The 24,311-nt window shown below is 37.1% G+C and overlaps 1 protein-coding gene and 1 pseudogene across 1 annotated transcript in view; both read right to left on the bottom strand.

Moving 5' to 3' along the window:
* The window catches only part of AFF2 (AF4/FMR2 family member 2), a 575,765-nt gene that overhangs the window by 533,337 nt on the left and 18,117 nt on the right, over positions 1-24,311 (bottom strand). The gene's annotated exons all lie outside the window — the stretch shown is intronic.
* On the bottom strand, positions 10,371-12,023 carry LOC118635936 (annotated as a pseudogene).

Genomic DNA, 24,311 nt, shown 5'->3' with positions numbered 1-24,311 from the left:
TGCATAGTATTCCATTGTGTAAATGTACCACAACTTTTTATCCATTCACCTACTGATAGACACTTGGACAAGTATTATGTGATCTCACTTATATGTGGAATGTAATGAATAAAATAAACTCACAAACAAAATAGAACCAGAGATATGTAAGTAGGGAACAAACTGGTGAATCTCATGGGGAAGGGGAAAAGGGACTGGAAGAGATAAACCAAAGAACTTATATGCATATATGCATAACTAATGGACACAGAAAATAGTGTGGTGAAGGCAGAGGGTGGCAGGAGTGGGAAGGAGAGAGTGAATACGTGAAAGGGGGGGGGCATGCATAGTACTGTCAACAATAAAGACAGTTTTTTTTTTTTTAATATGACATTATTAGCAGAAGTGGAAAAGAGGGCAATTTTTCTTATGCTTCAATTTCATGATAACAAATTAATCCCACCAATGGAAAAGTTTTTCTTAAACCTTTTCTCTTCTCACCTTGTTCCTCTCACAAAAATAGCATCCCTCACTCCAAACTTTCCAAAGTATTCTAATAAAATTATACTTTTTAAAAATTCTTGAATTTAGGAATAGTGTTTAAATTTAAAAGACATTTAAAAACAGGTTATAAATCTGACCCATTAGGAGCCAACTAGGAGCTTTCACACCCTGCCCCCAAGTAGAACGTATAGGCTCATTTTCAAATTTGCTTATCCTAAGAGTCCATTGTGGGGATCATATTTCCCAGTTACTTTTGCCCACATGCTCATTATATTTTACACATTGGGATTTTTGTAAAACATAAATAGATTGTTGACTAGTGTGAATGGATAAAGGGAATATAGAAATTAATAAAGTAACTAGCAATGCAGCTAATCCCCTGTTCTCAGGGAAATAGACACAGCCACATTGTGAAACGTAGAATGCATTTGGCACCTGGCAGTGTAATCACATGACTTCTGTTAGCTCATTTTATGTCATAATACTTTGAAGTAGATATTATTTTCCTTGTTTCATAGATGAGGAAACAGACTTTGAGGGCTCGAGATACTTGCATAAATCATATAGGTAGAGGTGTTGCAATCTGAATACAGCTCTCTACCTTTTCCAAAACTATTTTTTACCCTCTGTGCCAAAGGTCTCAATTGTGGATACATGGACTCCTTAGAGGGTACATAGATTGTCTTTAGGAAGTCTAAGCAATTGCACATAAAATTGTTTGTGTAGGTCCATTTGTACATTTCTTGGGCAAAAGGAGCTAGAGGTTTCATGAAGTTCTCAAAAAGGTCTAAAGCATCAAAAGATAATGAACTACTATGATTTTATCCCAATACTTCATGAAACCTGGTGTGGATGGCAATACTTCCCTAGGCCCATCTAGATCTGCCCACCAGCAGGCACCTTTCCATCCTCTGTACTCCTTTAGCCTCCTGCACTCTCCTATAACCTTAGTATTTGACCTTGTTTTGGTTTTATTTGTGTACATATTTTAGTTGACCTGCTAGAGGTAAGTTTCTTGAATGTAGAGCATAATCTTGTCCAATGTTGTCTCCCTCAAAACCCAGCACAATACAGTGGCCATAAGTGATGGCAGAAAAATGTTAAAAGAGGTTCATTTGATGATTGCTTATTACTTATCAAAACTTTTATTTCTACTCTTTATCTTTGGTCATCTAATTCCCCTCACCTGGAAGATGAACCTTCACCTTGTTTGATGACCAATCTCATGGCCCTCAGGACCCTCACTTCCAAGAAAGGTCTTATGTTTCACCTTAATACCATACAACTGAATACACATTTTCTTGTGATTACTGTCTAACTGTCTCAGATATGCTATGGACTCTTCAATTTTTTTAGGGGATTCATTCACTTTCTCAGCACATGTTTAATGAGCACATAATTTGTGCTAGGTACCATGACTGCAATTGGAAAAAATTCACTCATCTCTTTTTCTAACATGTTTGGATATCTCATAAAAAAAATAAAAGTCCACTATGCATGTGGATGAGCTCAATATACAATATATCCATTCAATAATAAATTAATGAATAAGTATAATTCTTACGTTGAGATTGCATTTATTTCTTCATTTTGGGACAGAGCAGGCTAGTTTTATTCATCCTATCTTAAGAAACATTTATTTTCTTTGAAACTTGTATGCTATTCAGAAGTATAGTATTTATTAAGTTTAAAAACTAGTTTCAAATCAATTGACACAGTAAACAAAATAAGTACCTTTACAATTGTATTTGAAATCAAGACTCACATAAATGTAACTGAGAATCTTCAAATAAGGTAAGATAATTTATTCCTTGCTTCATGAATGGAGGTGTCAAAGCTTATAATTCAGTGATCTACAACCTTGGTATTTTATATACCTGGGAAGGGCAGGGGACAGGGATAATGGTGGAATCTTATTTTAAGGACAATCAAAATAAAAAAAAGCAGTGTGGGCTGTTCTAACTGAAATACATTTTAATTGTCAAAGTGAAAGTGTAGCAGAGCTTCCATTTGGCATCACTAATTTTTTAGCCATCCAAGATGTTATCCAACTGACTGAAAAACTGAGGCCATTCATCTGGGATATAATTCTGTCAGCAGCCTTCCATTTTTCAAGATTATTTTTTTAATACTACATAAATGAATAATTAAAGAGGGAATTAGAAATAAATATTAAGAGTTATCCAAAAACATGTGCTCAAGGCATTTTTATCCCATTTAAATATTAAAGGTAATTATATTGTCTACTGCCAAGAAAGTTAACATCAATTATTAGAATAAATAATGCTGTACAGATCAAATAGGAATGCAAAGACAAAAATGCCTAATGGCTTATTCAAAAGAGAAAATATGACACTGTTGTTTCTAGATCTAAATATTATATTCACTTGATATATGAATATGCAGTTTTAAATCTTCTATTAGGAAAATCATTTTTTTCTATTATACAACTTTGCCTTTATTGTCAAATTTCCATTTAAAAAATAACTGTAATATTTTCTCAGAAGTTATCAAGTAGAATTTTTGCTTGTTTTATTATATGGCTTTTATGTGTATACTGTCATATGGGTTGGAAAAAATATATTTATGTCTACCTATGTAAATTACATAATGAATTATATCATAATAAGATCCACAAATTAAATCTAACATTTCCTCAGTAATTTCTTCTCCACCCAATAAGTATTTTAACATTCTTAAACATTGGATATATTATGGATATTGTTAACATCAATTTTGACTATTCTGTTTAAGAGTTGAACCAGTGCTGAAGCAAATGTAGAAAGTCAGTGTGTGTGTGTGTGTGTGTGTGTGTGTGTGTGTGTGTGTAGAATGCATTGACAATAAATCTTTACCTTCCCAAACTCTAAAGGCTAATTTCAGGAAGATTCAATTACACAATGCAGCTACAAATTTCTTTTCCTCCCAGAAGGTGAAAAGAACATGTGCATGTTGTATGTATGGGTAACTCAAAATGTAGAAGCCAGATGTGTTTTATTTTCACATAGCGAATATATTTGGTAAAGCATACCAATTAAGTAACATTTGAGTTCTGGAAAGTGGCCAAGTTACATGTTGCACTTGAGTATTTTTGATGCAGGCATTCTCAAAGTTCCAACCTCTGGCTTTAAGGGCTTTCCCATTCCTGAGTCAGGAATGTAGCCTAGTAGAAGTCTAATTCATTTATATTAAGCCAGCTGGATTGGTGGGCTTTTCAGTCATTCTAGTATCAAGATTCTGTAATTCTTTTTTTTTTACTTAATTTTTTACTTGTATTTTTTATTTTATTTTTGTTACAGATGTTTCTCCTTTTTTACCCCATTGAAACCCTCCTCCCAGACTCCCCGTCCTGTCCCCAGCCTTGTCGTCCATGTCCATTGGCCATGCACACATGCATATAAGTTCTGTGGTTTATCTCCTCCCTCCCCCCACAACCCCCTTTTCTGGAGATTGTCAGTCTGTACCCTACTTCCATGTTTCTGGGTCTACCCTATTTCTCAGACTGTTATGTTCATTATATTACATATATAAGTGAGATCATGTGGTATTTGTCTTTTTCTGCTTGGCTTGTTTCACTTAGGATAATACTTTCCACGTCCCTCCATGTCGTCTCAAAGGATAAGAGATCTTTCTTTCTTACACCTGCATAGTACTCCATTGTGTATATGTACCACAGCTTTTTTATCCATTCGTCTACTGGTGGACACTTGGGCTGTTTCCAGATCGTAGCTATTGTAAATAGTGCTGCTATGAACATGGGGGTACATATATTCTTTCTGATTGGTGTTTCAGGCTTCTTAGGATATATTCCTAGAAGTGGGATCACTGGGTCAAATGGAAGTTCAATTTTTAATTTTCTGAGGTAACAGCATATTGTTTTCCATAGTGGCTGCACCAGTCTGCATTCCCACCAGCAGTGTACTAGAGTCCCCTTTTCTCCACACCCTCGCCAACATTTGCTGTTTGATGATTTGTTGATGGCAGCCATTCTGGCAGGTGTGATGTGATACCTCATTGTCGTTTTAATTTGTATCTCTCTGATGATTAGTGATGTGGAGCATTTTTTCATTTTTCTCTTAGCCATTCGTATGTCCTGTTTGGAGAGGTGTCTATTCAGCAACTCTGCTCATTTTTTAATTGGGTTCTTTGTCTTCCTTTTGTTGATTTGTATGAGTACTCTATATATTTTGGAAATTAACCCCTTATCTGATGTATCACTGGCAATGATGTTCTCCCATACAGTGGATTGCCTTTCCATTTTGATGGCTGTATCTTTTGATGTGCAGAAGCTTTTTAGTTTGATGTAGTCCCATGTGTTCATTTTCTCCTTTGTTTCTGTTGCCTTAGGTGATGTGTCAGTAAAAATTTTGCTGCGTATGATGTCTGAAATTTTGTTGCCTACATTTTCTTGTAGAATTTTTATGGATACATGGGTCATATTTAAATCTTTTATCCATTTTGAGTTTAATTTTGTTTATGGTATAAGTTAATGGCCTAGTTTAATTTTTTTGCATGTAGCTGTCCAATTTTACCAACGCCATTTATTAAAGAGGCTGTCTTTATTCCACTGTATGCTTTTGCCACCTTTGTCAAATATTAATTGAGCATATTGCCTTGGGTCCATTTCTGGATTCTCTGTTCTGTTCCACTGGTCTATATGCCTGTTCTTGTGCCAGTATCAGGCTGTTTTGATTACAGTCGCTTTGTAGTGTAACCTGATATCAGGCATTGTGATCCCACCTTCTTTGTCCTTCATGATATTATACATAGAAAACCCTAAAGACTCTATCAAAAATCTACTAGACTTAATAAATGAATTTGGCAAAGTATCAGGATACAAAATTAATGTCAAGAAATCGACAGCATTCTTATACACCAATGATGAACTCACAGAAAGAGAAACTGAAAAAACAATCCCATTGACCATTGCATCAAAAAAAAATTAAGATACCTAGGAATAACCTTAACCAAAGAAGTAAAGAACCTAGTTGCAGAAAACTACAGGACATTGGAAAAAGAAATAGAGGAAGATATAAAAAAGCGGAAGCACATATCTTGTTCATGGATTGGAAGAACTAACATCATTAAAATGTCCATATTACCTAAAGCAATCTATAGATTCAATGCAATCCCCATCAAAATAGCAACGACATATTTCACAGAACTAGAACAAATACTTCAAATGTTCATATGAAACCAAAAAAGACCCCGAATAGCAACAGCAATCTTGAAAAAAGAAGAACAAAGATTCTGTAATTCTTTACATTGTATCACTGTTCTTGAAGATGTTGGTTACATTTTTCCTTTTAAATTAATGTCCAAAGTTACCAGTCCAGAGTTCAAGGTTCATCTCTGTTACTAGGTGTTGTGAGGCCTTTGATAAGACCTCTTCCCACCTAGCTTCTATGTTCTCTAACTATAAAATATGAGGCGCTCAGCTCCCAAAATTCCTGTGTTTAGAATAATTTCAAAATAATTAAATACATAGGAGTTACAGAGAGATTTTCAAACTGTTGAGAACAAAAGAAGAGTGGATAAGTAATATAAAGTAAATACATTATGATTAATTTTTCTATATAATTTCAATTCTAGTAACTATGGAGTGCAAAAACACTATAAGCTCAACTCTATTCTTTTCTCCTGCTTCCACTACCAGAAATGCATGACCTTAACTGAAAAGCAATGACCATGTCCAACAAATAAAGGTAAGGAATGGAGCTGAACAGTTTTGATATAACAATTTAGACAGTCGCAATAATCCTACTCCAAGTCCACCAAAATCCAAGAATGTCATATATCACTGAAAATTATATCATGGGGGCAGGAGGACAGTGGAAGGTTACCCCAACTCTCCTCTATAATTAAGCACATTTCATGTGTAAACATTGAGTCTAAAGGAAAAATAATTAGGATCATAGCACAGTCCACAGCTATCACTACAAGAGAAATTCAACTGGAAATGTGTTCCTCTGATTTACAAAAATTACAAAATATAAAACATGATTTAATATACTTCATAACTTATATAAAAGTGTCACTTACATTTCTGTGATTCTTAAGAAAGTATTTAGCAGATTTTCCATATTCTCTAACATCCTATAAAATCTTTCCAATTTAAGATATTAACTGTTAAGTTGTGAATCAAAAAGGTGATTTATAGGAAATAAATCCTTCATTGAAGCATAAGAAAATAATGTGTGTGTTTGTTTGTTTGTTTTTTCATACAAAGCTTTGCACAAACAGCCCAAATGTCTTTCAGTAGATGAGTAGATAAAAAAAGCTGTGGTAAATTTATACAATGGAATACCACCCAGCTGTTAAAAAGAAGGAAATCTTCCCTTTGTGACAGCTTGGATGGACCTGGAGATATTATGGTAACTGAAATAAGCCAGTTTAGATAAAAGTAAATACAATATGATCTCACTTATATGTGGAATCTAATGAACAAAATAAACTAACACACAAAATAGAAACAGACTCATAGATACAGGGTGAAAAAGGTGAAGGGATTAAGCAAAAACCAAATACTCACAGAAAGACAATAGTATGGTGATTACCACAGGGAAAGGGTGTAGGGGGAAGTAGAAGAGGGTAAAGGGGAGATTAATGTAAATTAAAGGAGACTTGATTTGGGGTGGTAAACACACAAAACAACATACAGATGATGCATTATAGAATTGCACACCTGACAACTAGATAAGTTTATTGACCAATGTCACACCAATAAATTCAATAAATAAAAAATAAGTATGCAAACATTGATCCAATATAAAGACATTCAAATCCAATAATATGACATTAAAGAGATAAAAGAAACCTGTTTTGTGAATATTTGGGTGTCAAAGAAAATAATTTTGAGTCATGGTGTCACTATATACCTCAGAGTCATTTTAGATCCTCTCTATTATTGTCTTCTTCTCAGTGGTCTACCTAGTTAATCACTAAATCTTATCAAATCAACCTTAAAATTTTATATCAAAAGTATCCTTAATTCAGATTGTTGGCATTTCTGTCCTAGAATATTTTAATAGCCTGCTCAATGCTCTTTCTGCCTCAAAACTCACCAGCCCTATCTGTTACTCCTTTCCCCCAACTCCCCTGCCAAACCCCCACAACATGACTTTTCTAAAACATCATCTGCCATACTTATACAATTAAAAGGAACCTCATTACCTAGAACTGACAACAAGATCCCAATTTTTCCAAAAATCTTCCCTTCTAACTTCCCAAACACAGATGATTAGTTTCTCTCTCATTAATTTCAGGAATCATCAACCACATTTATAAACTGATGTGGATTTAACATCATAGGAAATGCCCATACTGCCACTTCTTCACCAAGAAAACTTCCAATCACACTTCAAGAAGTAGCACACAAGTCACTACCTCCTTGAAATGCCTTCCTGAATACATCAGACACTCGTAGATTTAGTCATTCTCTCTTCACCCAGAGAATATTGAACAACCATCTACTATATTTCATTGTGATTTTTCTTTTTGTGTGTCCATATCCCCTGACTTAAGCTTCTTATGATCTGGGGCATACAGAAATGCCCTCCCAGGCACCTTCTAGAAGTGCAGACCAGGATGCTCACCCTGAGTGGGGCCTCACTAATTTCTTCATCATCTCACTTTATCAATTCCTAGCACAATGTCTGGCATGCAATGGATGCTTAACAAATGTTTACTGAATTAATAAATAAATAAATGAAATTAATGGATAAGAGAAGATATGAAGTTTTATAGGTATTCTCACTTAATGGATCTTTCCAACAACACATATCATAATGCTTTATGTTTAAATTATTACAATTCATAGTATCCGACTCAATGTGAACAACTCAAAATGTTATATATTTTTTTATATCTGTCCTTTGGCCAAATGTTGTACTCAAAAATATGCAAAAAAAAACTTTTTTTTTTTTGAAGAGGTAGATTTTTAATGACTGTTTTTAACACCAGATTAAGTCATGGAGTTACAAAGTAGTTAGATATTTCAGAAATGATATTATTGAAGTGTCCGTCAGTACATGAGTGGATTAAAAAGCTATGGTACATGTACACAGTGGAATACTATGCAGTTGTAAGAAAGAAAGATCTCTTATCCTTTGAGATGGCATGCTGGGACCTGGAGAGTATTATGCTAAGCAAAACAAGCCAAGCAGAGAAAGACAAATATCACTTATTTGTGGAATATAATGAACTAAACAAACTGCTGAACAAAATAGACCCAGAGACATAGAGGTGGGTACAAACTGACAAGCCTCAGAGGAGGGGAAGTTGGAGGGGGGAGAGATAAACCACAGAACTTATATGCATGTATGCATGATCAATGAACATAGACAACAAAGCTGGGATGGGGTGGGGTGGAAGGGGAAGAGGGTGTCAATGGGTGAAAAATGAGAAACATCTGTAACAAAAACAAATTAATAAGCAAAAATAAATTTTAAAAAGAAATAAGAAGCTCATTCTTACATAAATAATATCTAGTATTTTATTAGGACATTACTGTTCAAAGTGCCCTGGCAAAACACAACACTCAACTCCAGGTTGTCCTCAAGCTTCTGTTAATGAAGTTATGCTTGAATGTGAGGTCCCTGGAAATGGACACAAATTCAGGGCAAGTTGAGCCATTATTAGCAATGCTCAGAGTCACCAGCCAGTCTCCAAAGAAGGAGCCAAAATTTTTGTTGTTGTTGTTGTTGTTGTTTGTTTGTTTTCTGGGACACTCTACTTGAAGTATTGTTCAGTCAACACAAAAGATTTTGAAAAAATTGAAGATCCATTAATTAACATGAGGAGGTTACTACATTCTTTGGACTATATGTCATAAATGCTGTTAAAAAAGTCTGACAGTCTTAACAGAAATAGCCTCCATCATTTGATATTCAATGATATGTATGAAGAGAACTAATTATCCACTGGGTTTTTTGTTTTGTTGGACAATGTACTATTAATAAGCTATAAATCGCCCTGGCTGGTTTGGCTCAGCAATTAGAGCATGGGCCTGTGGTCCAGAGAGACCCGGGTTCAGTTCCCACTAAGGGCACGTACCTTGGTTGCAGTTTGTCCCTGGCCCTGGTTGGGTCCTGCGGGTGGCAACCACTCAATGTGTCCCTTTCACACTGATGTTTCTTTCCCTCTTTCTCTCTCTCCCTCCCTCCCACTCTATCTGAAAAAAAACATGGAAAAATGTCCTCAAGTGAGCATAAAAAAAAAAGCTATAAATCATACTGTTTTATGTTATAAAAAATACTAGCTTTTTTCATTCATTATGTTTATATGTAGTCACTGCTTGAGTCAAGGTTAGGCTTCTTAAGTGATTAAAGGCAACTTTATTACAGCAGTATGTACTTACTTTACTCTTAAAGAATAAAATATATAAAGAGAAACAGCTTTTATTTTTGTTTGCAATCTATATAATTGAGTTATTTTGCTGACATAAAATACTGATAACTAAATTGAGTATGACAATACCTTCTGAAAATGCTACACACCTGGTTCTTAAATGTGTCAAAGTCACAACACAACTTAGACTTGGCCAGAGCTGAAGCAACAAGCAGCTGATTACCCTTGGACTATAGGTGCTTTCCCGACCACAACTCTGACTGTGGAGAAGCAGCGGTGGAGCAATGCAGCTAGATAGAAAGGACCTTTTTTTTTTTAAGGTCAAAGACCCAAATGGCTCTCTAGCATCTACTTTTAGCTTTGTACATTATTTCCTAACTTTAATTAATTTTTTAAGGGGTTGATTTGGATTGACTTGTTAGGAATGAAACCCATGCCTATTAAGTAATGTGAGAAAGATCTGTGGTTACATGTAAAACTGTGATAGGTCTCCAGATGAAGAGGTAAAGAAGGAAGTGAAGAAGTCAACTGCAATCCATCTATGTGAAGGTCACATGGGCTTCATTGTACAACTTGAAGACTTTCTCAATGGCACTGATGTAGGCAGCTGTTATCAGGTTCAATTCCTAGTTACACTTCAAGGCTGTGCACATGATGTGCGTGGCCAAGCTCTCCATATTGTAACCTAAATCAGAATGCACAATGTCTTTCTCAGATATCCCTGAGATCCTGTCTTGGATCTCTGCTGTGGGCACAACAGGAATAGTTCCACCCTTTTACCAAATTTTCTTTCTGAACTCTCTTGAGCAGACATGAGCAAGTGGTAGTTAAAATCCCTTTCCGATTTGAAGGTCAAATGGCCATGGCTGACATGATTTAGGTTCTTGAGCCACTGAAAGTAAGATACTGTCACTCCTCCAGCTTTCAAGTAGACATCTGGAATAACCATAATATTCCTCTCTAGGACAATCTTATCAGCTTCTGGAGTTGTTGGTCCATTGACACCTTCAACAATGATCTTGGCTTTGATTCTGGGTGCATTAGACTTGGTCAGCTGCTTCTCACTGGCAGCAGAGATCAATATGTCATAGTCAGTCTTTAAGATGCTCCCTTCATAAAGCTTCCCCTTGGGGAATTCCAGGATTGATCCATGTTGCAATTTGGAGTCTTCCAGTTCCTTTGGGTCAGTACCATCTGGATTCCATATGCTCCCATCAGATTCACCAACATCAACACATTTAGCTCCAAAGTGATGCAAATATGTCATAGAATTTAGGTAGACTTTACCAAATTCCTGAACAACAAATGTTTTATCTCCAAAACTGGGTGTCATCCCTAAAATGCTCATGTAAGAAGCTTCATTGATGAAGTTTTCAATCCCATGGAAAACTCTCTAGCCAGTAGCAGAGATCCATCTACGGATCCTACCCTTACGGATAGGCTGACCAGTTACACAGGCATGGACAGTAATATCATAGTGCCCTATGATGCTGGTATAGGTGTTAGCAATCCAGGACATCTCCTGCTCCCTGTGCTCATGTCTGGGGCAAGCACATCGATGCCTGAACCAATAAAGTGTTTTGGTGAACTTCCTTATGATTCATTATCAGTATAGTTCTTGAGATTGATCTTAACATCAGTTTTGGCAACCCCAAATGGCACATCAACCACTGCACACATATATGTCGTCAGAGACGCCAAAGCTTTCACTCCATCTACACTCACATCAATGCTGTAAGGAGTATCTCCCTTGTAGGGTGTGCATTGCTGGCTGTGCTGGGCCTGGCAGCCCTGGATGACCTCCCAGGAGCCCTCTTGGTGCCGGGATGGGGAAAGACAGGCTCAACACATGGTTGCAGAACTTGATGATCAATAGGATGCCACACACACAGTTCTGCTTCTGCTCCTTGCCCTCTTGGGTCTTGAGGTCCTCCACCAGCTTATCCACCATGATGCTGGTGCCGCAGTCGAAGAGGCCCTCCACCATCTTGAAGAAGTTCAGGTCATCTTTGTGGTCAGCCACTGCCTCACTGTAGTGAAGCCAGGAGGGCCACATGAGCCCCAGCTGTGGGGCTGTCACGGTAGGCTGCCCATGGCCCAGCCCAGCAGCACCACTGATTTGGATGCTGCTCAGCATATGGTGGTGGGCTGGCTTGGGATAGCAGTAGTGTTTCACCCAGGCAGCAGTACATGGAAGCAGCACAGAGACCGCTGAGGAGAGGTGCTCTCAGAGGACTGGAACCTTAGGAGGAAAGAAGGGCTTGGTGTAAGCTCGACCATTTTCTTTTTTTAAGTCATTTTTTTTTCAATTATAGTTTACATACAATATTCTATTAGTTTTGGGTATATATCCTCATGAGTAGGCATTACATTACTTTGTAAGTGATTTATTACAGATGGATTGTGGATGCAGATCAAACTCTGATTTGGTTCCTTTTAACCCATCAGTCTTGCCTGGGAAAGGATGTTAGAACTTCCCATCTTCCTAAAGATCTGAAGGCCACATTTACTCAAGTAAATAGAGATGCAGAGAGACGGTTTGGGTGCCTCAATACACTTGGTGAGGCCCCACTCAGAGTGAACATCCTGGTCTACATTCCCAACAGGTGCCTGGGAAGACATTTCTGGATGTCCCAGCAGAAGCCATCTTTCCCAGTTAATTTGCACTAAGATCCAGATGAATAGAATATGCTGACAGAAAGAGGAAGGAAGGTCAAAAGCTATGATTTCTCCAAAGCCAGTGTCATTTCCTTAACCAGCTTCAGGAGTCATTGTCACATTATAAGCTATATGAATAGTGCCCCTGAAACTATACAGGATGGCAGCTACATCTCCCACCATCAACCTATTTAATCAAATTGCAACATAGTTGTAACAATCTTTTATGGTACATACTTTAAGCAGTGAGTTATCATGACCCCCTTATATCATAGGAGACATGGCCCTTAAAACCCCACTAACTTCCCAGGTTTATGCAGTCTATTTCATTTGGCTAAGATAAAACCTCCTTTTCCCCATCATCCCATTATTTTAGTTTCTTGGAGCTTTAGTTCAACCTCATTTTATCTTTAAAGGTTTACAAAATGGATTATTTCTCCTATCACTCCTTTATTTTAAGTCACCTCAGAAACTAGATAGTTCCCTGTAAGCTGGGCAAAAAACTTTGTTTTAATTTTCTAGCCTTCACCTCCCAGGAATCCACTAGCTTTATCAGGACTCATAGACAGATACGTGAACACTGGCAAATGAATATGTACACACACATACACAAACACACATGTCAGTGATGAAGAGGCTATAGGAGCTGCCACAGACCATCAAACCTTTCATCCAATTTAATCCAACTTCTCCAGTTGTGCAAGAGGACTTACTATTTCTAGAATCTTAGATATCCCTATCAATCCTATACTCAAATAAAATATATACTTTAGTCCTCCCAATCCATAAGGGATTCCAGACTTTTAACTGGTTTTGGACTCAGTTCTTCTTCTCCCTAGAAAAATTATAGGACTGGTTTCCTTTCAGTGGTTTATTCTGAGGTCATCTCTTTGCATCCTGTGATTCTGAGCCCAAGCCTGGGCTTGCAAATAGTCCCTTGCCCTGGTTTCTCAGACACTCCGATTCTAAAAAGCAAAAGACAAAATGACCTTCACCTCATGAGTCACAAAAAAAAAAAAAAAAAAAAAAAAGACACCACTGTATCTAGGTGTGATATTTGGTATTAAAGAGTATTTCTAATCATGGGCACAAAGCCTTCTTATCCACCTGTATGTAAGCTTGGAAAAGTCTCTACTCCAATGGCTAGTTCTACCTTGACTACAGTACCTCTCTTAACTCTAGGATTCAACTCTCTAAAAATCACAGGCCTGCCTAGCCAATGTAGCTCTCTGGCTGAGTGTCAACCTATGCACCAAGAGGTCTCCAATTTGGTTCCTGGTAAGGGCACATGCCTAGGTTGTGTGTCCATCTCCAGTGGGGTCATGCAGTAGGTGGCCAATCAGTGTTCTCTCTCATCAATGTTTCTATCTCTTTCTTTCTCTTTTCCCCTCTCTCTCTAAAATCAATAAAGAAAAAATATTAAAATAAGTAAAAGTCACAGGCCTGATTTTCCTTCCTCTCTTCTCAAAACCATATTCTTGTTGATAACAGGCAACTATTTTTGCTACCTGAAGCTTTGTCTAGATCTAGCACAGGGGTTAGTACACTAAGTTTTGCAAATCAAATATAGCACACTGCCTCTATATTGCTCACAAGCTAAACATTGTTTTTATAATGTAAGGTATTAAGGAGAAATTTTTTAAAGAATATTTTGTGACATATAAAAATATGTGACATTTGAGTTTCAGTATTCATATATAAAAATATATTGGCAAATAGCCATGCCCATTTTTTAAGCATGGCTACTCTAACATTATAGTGGCATAATTTAGTTTTTTCTACACACTGTACGGCCCACAAATTGGGAAATATATATTTTACAGAAAAAGTTTTCCCACCTAAGCTCTAGATCATAATTGAATCAACTGTATTGCAAAACTATTTTTCTCTATTATTTAGTTGGAAAGAAATTTATGCTTACTATGCTAAATATTTTTAAAGATCGATTTTGTACAATTGTACTTACAAAGCTCATCTACAATAATTACCTTTCATATAGGTACAACTAAAGTGAAGAGCTTAAAGAATATTATGCTCACAACCATTACAGAGTAAACCTGAGAGTTCTAAGATGGGGAAGCCACCTCTTTCCTATGGACTGGCTTGGGGTTTTCACAATGAACACTGACTGGTCTCCCTCCATTCCCAGTCTATAAGGTGTAAAATATGATCCCTCTCATAGTGGGTTGAATAGTGTCCCCCCAAAATCCATGTCTTCCCAGACCTCAGAATTTGAATTTACATGAAAAGATGATATTTGCATATGTAATTAGAGAGGCCCTAAATCCAGTGACTGGTGTTCTTATAAGAATAGAAAGACATACAAAAGAGGACATGGGAAGACAAAAGCAAAGAGTGGAGCAATGCTGCTGCATGCCTAGGAACACCTTGGGGCCACCAAAATATATGAAGAGGCAAGGAAAGATTCTCCCCTAGAGTGACTGGAGGGAGGTTAGCCCTGCTGACACTATTTTGGATTTCTGGCCTCCATAATAAGTTTACAATACTTTATTGTGGCATCTATAGAAAAATAATTTATCTCCCATTTTCAGAGTCTCATCAATTTTTCAAAAACCTTCACAGCTATTTAGTTAATTTATTCTCACAGTACTTTACTGAGCAGAAGTCTATGGATCATCTGCATTCTTTTGCTGAGATACTAGGAGATAAAAACATTTAGTATCTCCAAATAAAAGCCAGGGATCTTGTCTGCTCCTTATAAACTATCCTTGTAATTTGATGATAGGTAGTTTCTAACATTAATCTACTTGGAGGGCTCAAAAATTTGAGTGAAGTCTTACTCCTTCTACAGCAATTATTTATATGCCTACATTTTAGTAACCTCTCATTCACATCTGAGGTTTATCTTGAGGATGGTTGTGCTTCAGTCATAGAAATCTAGATTTTAGCTATATTGTTTGAGGATTCTGCTAAAGTCATTCTACCAAATAGACCAAAACTTATGAACCAAGAAAAGGTACTCTAACAAGTTGTATCATATATTACTCATTTAGGAATATTGCAAAAACACTACTTCTCAGAATCTTTGCAAAAGAAAAACACATGCCTGTAACCTGTAATACCATAAGAAAATTTGTTCTTTTGATATGTTTGGCCCCAGACTTTTGAAATATAAACCCAGCGAGGAAATTCAACTTAAGCTGAGTTCAGCTCATTATTCTCTTGTTCCTTAAATGCCAGTAGAGAAGATACTTTTAGAAAATTAACCCATACATACACATAAGCACAATTTACACCAAATGCCATCCTGGAAATGACACTAAAGACCTGGGTTCTAGCCCCAGTACAGCCACATGCTGGCTGTGTGATGGCAGGCAAGTTCCCTTTAGTCTCTCTGAGACTATATTTCAACATTTGTGAAAAGGGAATGATACTCCTGGACCTTGTAAAATCAGGTCAAAATAAGATGGCTGGGGAAGGGGGAAGTAGAGAGATATTAGACAAGGAGTATAAAGTTTCAGTTATGCAGGATGAATAAGTTTTGGAGAGCTAATATTCAGCAATGTGACTGTAGTTAATAATACTGTAGAGTACACTTGAAATGTGCTAAAATAATATATTTAAGAGTTCTTAGTATACACACAATATAGTAGCTGAGTTAAAAAATATGTTAATTAGCTTGACTGTATATTATTTCCCAATGTCTATGTATTTCAAAATATAAAGTTGTATGCCTTGAACATACACAATTATAATTTGTCAATTATACCTCAGTAAAGCTATATAGCACAACATAATGTATATGAAAACACTTGTAAACTATAAAGTATAAAGATGATAGGTTTTTGTTACTGTTGCCTATATTATAAACTCTATTTGGTAAAAAAGCATAGCACTTTTTAAGAAGGCAGTTAAGTAAAGATCCTTTCTTTTCATAATTTTTTTTTTAGAAAATGAAGAGACAACAACCATGCAATTTTACAAATCTTCCCTAAAGTTCTTCACATTCACTATTTGGGTTGAATCGATATGCTTATCTACCTGTAGATTTTTCTTATTCTTAAATGCAAAAGTGTGTAGCCGGTTTTTTATGACTGACTCAGAATGTACTAACCTAATTGATATATTCAGTGATATAAAAAGATGATTGGACCACACTTAACAAAACTTTATCACTTCACTGCATACTGAATCTGTCAAAATATTTTCCTAAAAGTAATCTGAAAATAGAAGTCCTCTGTCTTTTAATGATGTTAGCAGGTGGTGACAAAAGGATTAGAAGGCTATGTCCTGAGTTCACAGCTTGGTATTTTCCAATGAAATGCTGTATATCTTCATTTTCTTTTTAAAAATATTTTCATATATAATAATACTCCAATTGAATTGGTATCCAATCCCAAAAGATGATCTAATTCTAGTCTTTCCATATTTGCCTACTCTTAAAACTTCCCCAACTACGGTGGAGGGTTGTAGTGAGAGGTGTGCAGGTCAGGTTCACATTCCTTCATGCTATTCTTCTTCTTTTTTTTTTTTATAAATATTTTATTTATTTTTTTGTTACAGATATTTTACCTTTTTCACACCATTGGCACCGCCTTCCCCACCCCACCCCCGACTCATCCCCGGCTTAGTTGTCCATGTCCATTGGTCATGCATACATGCATATAAGTTCTGTGGTTTATCCCTTCCCATCCCCCACCCCCTTTCTGAGGGATGTCAGTCTGTGCCCTACTTCCATGTTTCTGGGTCTACTGTATTCCTCAGACTGTTATGTTCATTATATTCCATATATAAGTGAGATCATGTGGTATTTGTCTTTTTCTGCTTGGCTTCTTTTGCTTAGGATAATACTTTCCAGGTCCCTCCATGTCGTCTCAAAGGATAAGAGATCTTTCTTTCTTACCGCTGCATAGTACTCCATTGTGTATATGTACCACAACTTCTTTAACCATTCGTCTACTGATGGACACTTGGCCTGTTTCCAGATCGTAGCTATTGTAAACAGTGCTGCTATGAACATGGGGGTACATATATTCTTCCTGATTGGTGTTTCAGGCTTCTTAGGGTATATTCCTAGAAGTGGGATCACTGGGTCAAATGGAAGTTCAATTTTTAAGTTTTTGAGGTAACACCACATTGTTTTCCACAGCGGCTGCACCAGTCTGCATTCCCACCAGCAGTGTATTAGAGTCCCCTTTTCTCCACACCCTTGCCAACACTTGTTGTTTGATGATTTGTTGATGGCGGCCATTCTGACAGGTGTGAGGTGATACCTCATTGTTGTTTTAATTTGCATCTCTCTGATGATTAGTGATGTTGAACATTTCTTTATATGTCTCTTGGCCATTTGTATGTCCTGTTTGGAGAGGTGTCTATTCAGCTCTTCTGCCCATTTTTTAATTGGGATCTTTGTCTTCCTTTTGTTGAGTTGTATGAGCACTCTGTATATATTGGAAATTAACCCCTTATCTGATACATCATTGGCAATGATGTTCTCCCATACAGTGGGTTGCCTTTCCATTTTGATGATTGTTTCTTTTGCTGTGCAGAAGCTTTTGAGTTTGATGTAGTCCCATGTGTTCATTTTTTCCTTTGTTTCTCTTGCCTTAGGTGATGTATCAGTGAAAATTCTGCTCCGTATGATGTCCGAAATTTTGTTGCCTACATTTTCTTCTAAAATTTTTATGAATTCACGGGTCACACTTAAGTCTTTTATCCATTTTGAGTTTATTTTGGTGTATGGTGTAAGTTGATGGTTTAATTTCATTTTTTTGCATGTAGCTGTCCAATTTTCCCAACACCATTTATTAAAGAGGCTGTCTTTACTCCACGGTATGCTGATGCCAGCTTTGTCAAATATTAATTGAGCATATTGCCTTGGGTCCATTTCTGGGTTTTCAGTTCTGTTCCACTGGTCTGTATGCCTGTTCTTGTGCCAGTAGCAAGCTGTTTTGGTTACAGTCACTTTGTAGTATAACCTGATATCTGGTATTGTGATCCCACCTAATTTGTTCTTCTTTTTCAAGTTTGCTGTGGCTATTTGGGTTCTTTTTTGGTTCCATATGAACTTTTGAAGTATTTGTTCTAGTTCTATGAAATATGTCGTTGGTATTTTGTTGGGGATTGCATTGAATCTATAGATTGCTTTGGGTAGTAGGACATTTTAATGATGTTAATTCTTCCAATCCATGAACAGGGTATGTGCTTCCACTTTTTTATATCTTCCTCTATTTCTTTTTTCAATGACCTGTAGTTTTCTGCAAATAGGTCCTTTACTTCTTTGGTTAAGTTTATTCCTAGGTACGTTAATTTTTTTGGCGCGATGGTAAATGGGATTGTTTTTCCAGTTTCTCTTTCTGTGAGTTCATCATTGGTGTACAAGAATGTCGTCGATTTCTTGACATTAATTTTGTATCCTGCTACTTTGCCAAATTCATTAAGTCTAGTAGATTTTTGATGGAGTCTTTAGGGTTTTCTATGTATAATGTCATGTCATCTGCAAATAATGACAGTTTCAATTTCTCCTTTCCAATTTGGATCCCTTTTATTTTTTCTTCATGTCTGATTGCTGTGGCTAAGACTTCCAGTACAATGTTAAATAAGAGTGGTGGAAGTGGACATCCCTGTCTTGTTCCTGTTCTTAATGGAAATGTTTTTAGTTTCTGTCCATTGAGTATTATGTTGGCTGTAGGTCATTCATATATGGCCTTTATTATGTCTAGATATGATCCCTCTATTCCTACATTGCTGAGCGTTTTTATCAGAAATGGATGCTGGATTTTGTCAAATGCTTTTTCAGCATCTATTGATATGAGCATGTGGTTTTTATTGTTCATTTTGTTTATGTGGTGTATCACGTTTATTGATTTGCGAATACTGTACCAGCCTTGCATCCCTGGAATGAATCCCACTTGGTCATGGTGAATAATTTTTTGATGCATTTCTGGATCCGATTAGCTAATATTTTGTTCAGGATTTTGGCGTCTATGTTCATCAGGGATATTGGCCTGTAGTTTTCTTTCTTTGTAGTGTCTTTTTCTGGATTTGGAATTAGAATTATGCTGGCCTCATAGAACGTGTTTGGAAGTCTTCCATCTTCTTCAATTTTTTGAAACAGTTTGAGAAGAATGGGTGTTAGTTCTTTTTTGAATGTTCAGTAAAACTCCCCTGAGAAGCCATCTGGGCCTGGGCTTTTGTTTGCTGGGAGAGTCTTGATTACCTCTTGAATTTCCTTAGTTGTTATTAGTCTGTTCAAGTTTTCTATCTCTTCCCTGTCCAGTTTTGGGAGACTGTGTGTTTCTAGAAATTTGTCCATTTCGCTTAGATTGTCGAATTAGTTGCCATATAGTTTTCATAGTAGTTGTTAACAATATTTTGTATTTCCGTGGTGTTCGTTGTTACTTCTCCTCTTTCATTTCTGATTTTGTGTATTTGGGTTCTCTCTCTTTGTTTCTTGGTGAGTCTAGCTAAGGGTCCATCAATCTTGTTTATCTTTTCAAAAAACCAGTTCTTTGTTTCATTGATCCTTTGAATTGTTTTTTTGGTCTCTATGTCATTTATTTCTGCTCTGATCTTTACTATTTCCTTCCTTCTACTTGCTCTGGGGTTTTCATTTTGTTTGCTTTTTAATTCTTTAAGTTGTGAGGTTAGACAGTCAATTAGAAATTTTTCTTATTGTTTTGAGGTAGGCCTGTAGTGCTATGAACTTCGCTCTCAGAACTGCTTTCGCTGCATCCCATAGATTTTGTGTTGTTGTGTGTTCATTTTCATTGGTTTCCAGGAAGTTTTTAATTTCTTCCTTGATCTCCTCGGTGACCCATTCATTGTTTAATAACATGCTATTTAGCCTCCATGTGTTGAAATGTCTTTGCATGTTCTTGTTGCAATTGATTTCTAGTTTCATGCCATTGTGATCTGAGAAGATGCTTGATATGATTTCAATCTTCTTGAACTTGTAGAGATTTAGTTTGTGTCCTATCATGTGGTCTATCTTTGAGAATGTCCCATGTGCACTTGAGAAGAATATGTATTCTGTAGTTTTGGTGTGTAATTCTCTGTAGATATCTATTAAATCCATTTGGTCTACTGCATCATTTAGAGTCTCTGTTTCCTTGCAAATTTTTCGCCTAGAGGATCTATCCAGTGCTATCAACGGGGTGTTGAAGTCCCCTGCTATGATTGTATTGTTGTCGATTTCTCCTTGGAAGTCCTCCAGAAGATTTTTAATATATTTTGGTCCTCCTATATTGGGTGCATATATGTTTATCAAGGTTATATCTTCCTGTTGGATAGATCCTTTCAATATTATGTAGTGGCCTTCTTTGTCTCTAGTTATGGTATTCATTTTGAAATCTATTTTATCAGATATAAGAATTGCTACCCCAGCTTTTTTTTGCTTTCCATTGGCTTGGAAATTTTTTTTCCATCCCTTCACTTTTAACCTGAGTGAGTCTTTTGTTGTGAGGTGGGTCTCTTGTAAACAACATATAGATGAGTCACGCTTTCTTATCCAATCAGCTACTCTGTGTCTTTTTATGGGAGCATTCAATCCATTTACGTTTAAGGTGATTATTGATATATACTTATTTATTGTCATTTTTGTTTAGCGTGGTTCTATTTTTCTTCCCATTTCTACTGCTAATTACAGCAGTCCTTTTAACATTTCTTGTAGTGTTGGTTTGGTGTTAATGTATTCCCTTAACCTTTTTTTTTGTCTGGGAAGGTCTTTATTTGATCTTCTATTTTGAATGATAGCCTTGCTGGGAAGAGTAGTCTTGGATTCAGATTGTTGTTTTTCATGGCTTTGATTACTTCATGCCATTCTCTTCTGGCCTGTAGTGTTTCTTGTGAGAAGTCAGCTGATAGCCTTATGAGGTTTCCTTTGTAGGTAACCTGTTGCTTCTCTGTTGCTACTTTTAGGATTCTCTCTTTGTCTTTAATTTGTGGCATTTTAATTACTATGTGTCTTGGTGTGGGCCTGTTTGGGTTCTTCTTACTTGGGACCCTCTGTGCTTCTTGAACTTGAATGCCTTCTTCCTTCACCAAATTAGGGAAGTTTTCTGTCACTATTTTTTTGAATACATTCTCTATCCCTTGCTCATTTTCTTCTTCTTCGGGGACTCCTATGATGCGAATATTATTACGTTTCCAGTTGTCCCACAGTTCTCTTAAGCTGTCTTCCTGTTTCTTAATAGTTTTTTCCTTTTGGTTTTCTGATTGGTTGATTTTTTCTACCCTTTCTTCTAATTCACTGATCTGGTCCTCAGCTCCTCTACTCTGCTTTTCAAACCTTCCAATGTGTTTTTCATTTCTGATATGTCATTTTTTATCTCTTCTTGATGGTTTTTAATTTCCAATTGGCTTATTTTCAGTATCTCTATGTTCTTACTCATGCTGTTCAGCTTCCTCAAGATCATGGCTCTGAATTCTAGCTCTTTTAACATGCCTAATTGCTCCACATTGATCTCATCTTCTGTGGAGGTCTCTTGCTCTTTCATGTGGCTTCTGTTTCTGTGTTTCACCATTTTGGCTATCACTGTGGGCTTTGGAGCCTGTCAAGTTTTTTCTGTGGGTGTTGGTGTTCTGCTGTTTGTGGTTCCCTCTCCTGTGTTTAGATGAGCGAGGGAGGACCCACGTTAAACACCACTTTCAAGTTTTACTTTCCTGGTTAATGTTGCCAGCCCTGGAAAGGTACTGTTATCCTCTAGCTTTTTGCCTGGGGACTAGCAGTCGGGTTACTTGATGAGGTTTGGGTTGTCAGTTGATTGATAAGCTCCCTCAGGTGCTCAGCATAAGGGGATTTCCCGAGGGTGGGGCAGATGCTGGTTGTCAATGAGCTTCAATTAGCACTTCAATGGCCCACAGGGTGGGGTTGGATCTCCACGGGAGTGGCTGCTGCCTCTCCTCAGAGCCCTGGCAAGGAGCAATGTGGCCACCGTCCTGAGTGGCTGCACTCAGCCAAAGCTCTGAGCGCCCTCCAAATCCCGAATGTCCCCACACTGTTCCAGTCCAGTCTGCCCTCCCTCTGCCCGAGCCCGAGGTGAGTGGCTGTGGCTGTTTTAGCCTCTGTCCCGGTTCTGCACTGTGGAGCCACCTGGGAGTGTAACCGGAGGGCGCTGCTCCCAGCTAAGGCCGCTGGGGAGCTGCCGACCGTGGGCTCCCAGCCCCCATCTCGTTCCTTCGCAAGCCTACCGCGATGGAGTCAGTGTCCCTCGTTGTACGGTCCTTGCAGGCTGCTTTTCTGTTGCTTTTTCCCATCAATTTGTCTGTGTTATAGTTGTAATTCCAGTTTGGTTCTGGGAGACGGTCTGTGTAGCTTCCGTTCACTCCGCCACCATTTTTTCTCTCCCCTTAATGCTATTCTAATACCCTTATCCTTGAAGGAGTAAGAGTGAGGAAGGCAATGGCTGAAGCTACTTTACAAACAATGTGGGTTTGGGCTTAATTACAAAGGAGATTACTGTCAGAGATTTATAGCTGGAAGAAACCTCACTGATTATCTAGTCTAAACTCTCCATGTAACAAGAAGCCTAGAGAGGTAAATCTCTCTCAAGTTCAAAAAGCAAGTCCTAGCTAGAAGTGGAACTCACATCTTAGTAGACATCATCCAAACTATGCTTTGTAATTAATACAAAACACATTCCCTCACATAAGATTTACTTTAAGCTATCTCATAAAAAAATCACTAACATTATTAGTAAATAGGGATGCTTTGAAATGTATTATTCATGATGACTTAAATTTTCATGATATGAGAATTGAAGGTTTTTGGGTGTTTTACAGAATAAGAATAAATCAATGTTTTGGTTTTTTTCCAACACCAGCATATTAAAAGTGACATAGGATTTAAAAAACACAAAACACCAAGACAGTTGCACTGAAACCAAATAGTCTAATTCATTTTAAACAATGAAATGTTGAAATACCTGACATTGTTTCAGAATGCTGATGACTAGAATCACTTAAACCCAGACAGGAAAAGCAAAGGAAAGAAAAGAAAAGAAAGGAAAATACATACATATCATACATATACACACGCCAAGTAAGAGGACTTGAAGAAATAAGAAGGAACCAAAAAGCACAGGCATTTGGATAATCTTTACTAAGCCAAAGTTGAGATCTATTCCTAAATTTGACTAGTGCTAATGAGAAAACAGAGGAACAGGGAGTAATGAAGGATAGGGAATCCCAGGGAAGAAGAGCATAGTTTAGAACAAACATTTCAACACTATTTACAAAAAACCTTGGGAAAACATATTCAGCAAAGCTAATGTCTCCAGACCTAGAAATGAGATGTGCTTTCTTATAAGGGACTAGAGAATATAGGAATTCAAAAATTACTGCTGGAATTAGTGAGAACAATTTATTTGAGATTTCCTGTCACCAACCATGAAGCCATTGAGAAAGTGAAGTTTCAAATTCCACATCATGGTCTGGCTGACACATTGCCAAGATAGTTTTAATCTCTACCTTTGGAGCCTTATTGCACTTTGGTCCTACAAATATACAGTTGCAGACAAACTGGCCTGTCTTCAGAATATACCTTGCATGTTCTCACCTCCTATTTTGTATCTGCCATTCTTTCCACCCATCAGTAATATACACACAAATGAACTGCCTTTCAGATCCCTTTCACCTAGTACTATAATTCCACCCAGTTTTCTAGGTCAGGTTCAAAATCTCTCACATTCCTTCTCTGTGAAAACTTCTGGTGTTATTCCTATTCATCATGACTGGTGAAACAGACCTACAATTGTGAAGACAATCTCAGTCATGCCTCCCAAGACACTTTTCTTAATCACCAAAATGTGGCAACCTTAATTGAATCCTCTTCTAGCATCTCCAAACTCTCTATAACAAAG

Source organism: Molossus molossus, unplaced genomic scaffold (genome assembly GCF_014108415.1).
Source record: "Molossus molossus isolate mMolMol1 unplaced genomic scaffold, mMolMol1.p scaffold_m16_p_2, whole genome shotgun sequence".
Taxonomy (NCBI): Eukaryota; Metazoa; Chordata; class Mammalia; order Chiroptera; family Molossidae; genus Molossus; species Molossus molossus.
Note: the sequence above shows the minus strand (reverse complement) of the source record. Positions and strands in the feature narration are given on the sequence as shown.